We start from the raw sequence: 4954 nt of genomic DNA on the forward strand, positions 1-4954 counted from the left end.
TAGACCTACCTAGAGAGCTTGTCAACGACAAGGGACTAAACACAGGCTGGATCATTCTGAATCTCTAGTAATTCATTATCGCCAGTTGTCTCATTGACAGCTGGGGGCCACATTTAGCCAACCAGCTGCCCAGCGTAGTACAATGCTCTGTTTGTTCTAAGCCCCTTGGGTGCTCTTGCTGTATGTAAAATAGCAGCAGTTGTGATCCCATTTGCTTCCTCCTGGATGCTTTGTGACCTGTGTGTCAAGTCTATGGCAACCCTTCAGAGCCAATGAATGTCTGGTAAACACCGTGAGATGATTCGGTGGATGGGAACAGGGAAGGCAGGAAATTATTAAACCACAAATGGAAGTTCAATAAAATGCCCAATAAAATGACATTAAAGCGTAAAGTTGATTCTAGACCTATTTAATTGTTTTGCTTATTAGGAATTTAACATGGAAAGTTGAAGTGGAAGTTCAGACCCTTAACAAGGACCCTGTTGTGGATGTTTGCGCAGCTATAGAAAACAGTCTTGTGTAGCACATTTTTATCAGGCTGTGGAAAATATAATGAGTGAGCCCAGACTGTCAGCAGATCATATTGATCTATGAGTTAACAGATGAAATGCTGCATGCAATATCCGGTGCCCTTATCTGTTTCTTTAAATATCAGCAACATACTATTTTATAATATATCAATACAAATTTGGGCTTTGGAGGGAACACAGTGAAGGGAAAAAAATACTCAGACTTATGAGGTCAAGGACTCATATATTCAAAATATTAGAAGAAGCTCAAGAAACTGGGTGTTACTTGCCCCAAATTTCCTCTTGTCATTTTAAATATGATCTATGAAATGATTGAAATAGTTTGCATGTTCTAGGATGTCCTTAGGATAAACTTTTTGTTTATCTCTGCCAAGCTTCCGTCTTCCTGGGAGTTGTTCCGTACAAATTTATATTGATTCAGATGAATGCAGGATTGGGAGTAGAAAGACATTTGAGGGGGTCAAACTCAAGTTCACAAACTCAAGTCCACATTTTTTAAATTAACTAACTAACTGGGTCTAGTCAGAGACAGGGTCCACCAGTATTTGTTGGACTGGATAATCATTGCAACTTTCTTTTTGAAATGATTGTTTCCATAGACTTCAAGATTTAGTAAAGCCCAATCCATGAAAATTGTAATGGTTAACATTTAAATATTACTTGAAAACCTACACAAGGATCCATCCTGGTATACTCTAGTGTTCGTGTCTTGGTGTGCCTGTTTATTATTACACAGAGAGGCATTTGCTTTGAAGCTTGTCTAAACCGAGATTCGTACTGCTGAAGACTTCTCTAGACTCTCAGTCACTTAGGGCTTGTATTGGACAAAGACTCAGAACAAGTCCAGACAGGCATGGCAGTCCTGGTCTCCTTTTAGTATTTCTTTTCCTGGTTTCCACTTGACATCCCTCTGCCATGGATCTGAGAAGTATTTTTCAGCTTTGTAAAATTCACATCAGCATCTGTTCCCCACTATAAAAGTTTATAGTTACATGGAAATTTGAAATGTAAATCAGGTATAATTTCTGTTACAACTTTCAATTAAAAAGAAATAGCTAGACCTTTTTTTCTAAGGGACTCAAAACTTAGCAGAAGGAGTCTCACATAAATATCTTTTTACCTGGAATCTAAATTCATCTGAGTGACATCATTTTCTTTTGGGGGTCATTTGGTGTCTTTTCATTCAATGAGAAACACAGACTTTCTCCAAAATACTTCTGACAAATCAAATCTTCAACTTGGCAACATAAGGTAATACATTATCTTAGATTTTTTTCAAAGGACTATACTGGTGTTTTTAAAGAAAGCTGGTGGCTTTTCCACATTTTAAATTACTTTGAAGTTCTCTACTGAAAGAGAGATGTTTCCCTGACCCAGAGCATGGGAGATTTCAATAAATGATGGTAATGCTAATGAAAAGGCCTTTTCACTATCAAGTGCTTCACTGGCTACATGGATGTAATAGACACTTAGCAATGGCTTTGGAATGAGTGAAGGAGCATTCTGTAGTAACACAGTGAGAAAGTTGACCATAGCCCTGCTGTGAACAGAGAGGCTTTTTATCCAAGTGCCGCTCTATTTCCATCTCCTGATGGTTGTAGTGCAGTAACTTTTTATCGTGAAGGGTAAATGAAATATCTTGGGATTCCTGACATCCACACCCTATTAGTGTTCACACAATGTGAGGAAGTGAGGACTATGGATTATCCTCTAGTGTCTGAGTATTTTGAATGTAAACATAGAAGAAGACTGACATTTATGGCACCTAAGGCCGGCTGTCCACAGATGATGGAATGCTATTCTTTTCTATTTTCAGTCTTATTATTGAAGTTATCAAAAAAAAATCTTTTGTTCCTGTCAATGATGAACTTGGAAGCCAGCTGCTGAGTAGACATGCTCATCCGATTTGGGTGTTATACGGATGACCTAGCTTTGACAGGCATCTTTGCTCAGGAAATGTCTCCTCATCTGTAGAGGTCGTAATAAAACAGACTTCCTAGAGTTGTTGGCAAGTGTTAAGTCATGTGATACAGGAAAAGTGTTTCCACCCAGTGTCTAAATGCAGAAGAAACAGTGGACATTCTGAAAACAGCTCTCAGTGGCCTCTTCTACCTGAGGAGCTTTGCTAATCTCATCCAAGACAGGAAGCTTTGAAGAATAAAAGCAGAAACTGTCCGTGATTATATTAGCCCAAGAGGTATAACCCAAGACTGTAGATAAGCTGAGAAGGGAAGTTGCTTTATTCTCGATACATCTGGTTTCTAAAGACAAACTTGCTCCACATTAAAAAAAAGACAATACATAAACCTCTGTTGTATTAAAAGTTACATTCTTAAGTTCTTGCCCACTCTATAGATTGTTTATTTTATTGAATACATTTTAAGATAATAGTTAGAATTGTTTAGTGGCGTAGAATAGGAAAGCTCGGTTGTAGGGTCCAGCAACCTTAGATGAAAAGGTTTAAATGTAGATAAATGCCCTCACTTACATATGAAAAAGCTACCTGGAGAGAGGAGAAATACTTTATTTAAATTGCAGATGATGAAATGGGCTACAATCCCTCTTATTAATTTTTTTCTTTCTTTTTTTTTTCCAATGGGTCAGTTACCTGAGATTAAACGTATTCTAAAAATATTAAATGGGAATGCTGCAAATAAGCAATCATTGTTTAGAGTTGTATGCTATTGTGAATGGCATCGTGAATTCCTGTGCTGTATTACCTAAGGTGTGAATCATTCGTCCAAAGTGTCCTTACTGTATTTGTGACCCACCTGGTAGTCACTTGGCAGTCATTTCCATTGTCAGTTTGACTGCCATAGTTTTCCAGTGCTTCTGTCCAACTCACCTTTATCTTAAACATGGCATCAGGGTTCAAAAGTAGAGCTGCGGCTGCCCTTTTGATTTCCGTAGATTATTATTATTGTTTAATTCCTTACTTGTTGCTAATCTCTTGCTATGGCTAATCTATAGCTTAAACTTTATCACACATAAGTACATCTAGGAAAAAGCTAACTTCTGTCGGCTAGGGTCCTAACTTGCAGGTTCAGACATCTGTTGTGGGGCATTGGACTGCAGGTACTGGTGGACTGCAGGTCTGAAAGTTTGCTGATTATATACTTCATTTAGCTTCATTGTGGAAATGGAAAGTCCATCTCAATGCATTTGATATTAGACCATGCAATGCCACCTGTCCATGTCCATGCTCACCAAGGACAAAGCAATGGCGTGGTGGTCCATGTCTTGAATTAAAAACCTCAAAGCTTGTCTGGTGTAAGCAAGATGTTGGTGGTGTCCTGAAATTATGAATATAGTTATACTCCAATATTCATTTGCTTTAAATGAAAGATTTTTTTTAAAAAAATATTTAAAGACAAAAGTTAAAAGAAGGTTGTCACTAATTCAGAAATTGGGTGATCTTTGTCATGGACTTAAGTGTATAGGTGTAGTGGCCCTAGAGGAGTCAACACGCCAGTTGCCAAGAGCTGGGCTTATTGCTAAATCTATGTGACCCCACAGAGACCCTTGGAAAAGTCGTTCCTCGACCAGGAACTGAAGATGATCGGAGAGTGTGGGCTCTGAAACAAATGAGTAGTGTGGAGTGTCAAATTTACTCTGGCCAAGATCTGCAAGGCTGCCCAGAAGAGAAGGGGTCATGGCTTCTTTCTGAAGGCAATGGCCTGCTGCGGCGACTTGTTTGCCTTGGAGCGATGAGAACAAGATGAAGCTGGATTACATCTTGGGTCAAAAGAGTGAGGATTTCTCAGAGAGGCTGCTGCAGAACCAGGTTTTTTAAGCTGGGCCTGGCTAAATCTATTCACCACACCCATGTGCTCATTTATAAGCTACCTGGGTCTGCAAGCAGGTGATAGACATCCCTTCCTTCATTGTCCAGACTCCAGAAGCACATTAACTTCTCCCTCCATTCTCCTTATAGTGATGGCTACGCAGGCCATGTGAAGTGGAAGGATGCCAAAAAAGGGCCAGGGCAGCACAGGAACAGATCATAAGGGGGAAGAGGGTTAAGGGCACATTTCCTGGACTGGAGGATTGTCTAGTTTTCCAGATGACTAATAAAACAGGATTAACATTTGGAGAGAAAGAAAGAAAGAAAGAAAGAAAGAAAGAAAGAAAGAAAGAAAGAAAGAAAGAGAAAAAGAGGAGAGAGGGAGGGAGGAAAAGAGGGAGGGAGGGAGGGAGGGAGGGAGGGAGGGAGAGAGAGAGAGAGAGAGAGAGAGAGAGAGAGAGAGAGAGAGAGAGAGAGAGAGAGAGAGAGAGAGAATTGGGTGTTGTAAGGTACACCCTAGACTTCCTGAGGTGTATGGCTTAGGAACTCACTGAGAGAAAAGAACAATAGTCCAAGGAGGACAAGGCAGACTTCAGGATAATTACAGCTGACATTTATTGACTGCTAGTTACATGCTGGG

At 39.7% G+C, this 4954-nt stretch overlaps 1 pseudogene; it reads left to right on the forward strand.

Annotated features, from left to right (window-relative positions):
* The first annotated feature begins 4031 nt into the window (after positions 1–4031).
* LOC131896165 (small ribosomal subunit protein uS4-like) lies at positions 4032–4537 on the forward strand (annotated as a pseudogene).
* The last annotated feature ends 417 nt before the right edge of the window (positions 4538–4954 follow it).

This window comes from Peromyscus eremicus, chromosome 19 (genome assembly GCF_949786415.1).
Source record: "Peromyscus eremicus chromosome 19, PerEre_H2_v1, whole genome shotgun sequence".
NCBI classification, from domain to species: domain Eukaryota; kingdom Metazoa; phylum Chordata; class Mammalia; order Rodentia; family Cricetidae; genus Peromyscus; species Peromyscus eremicus.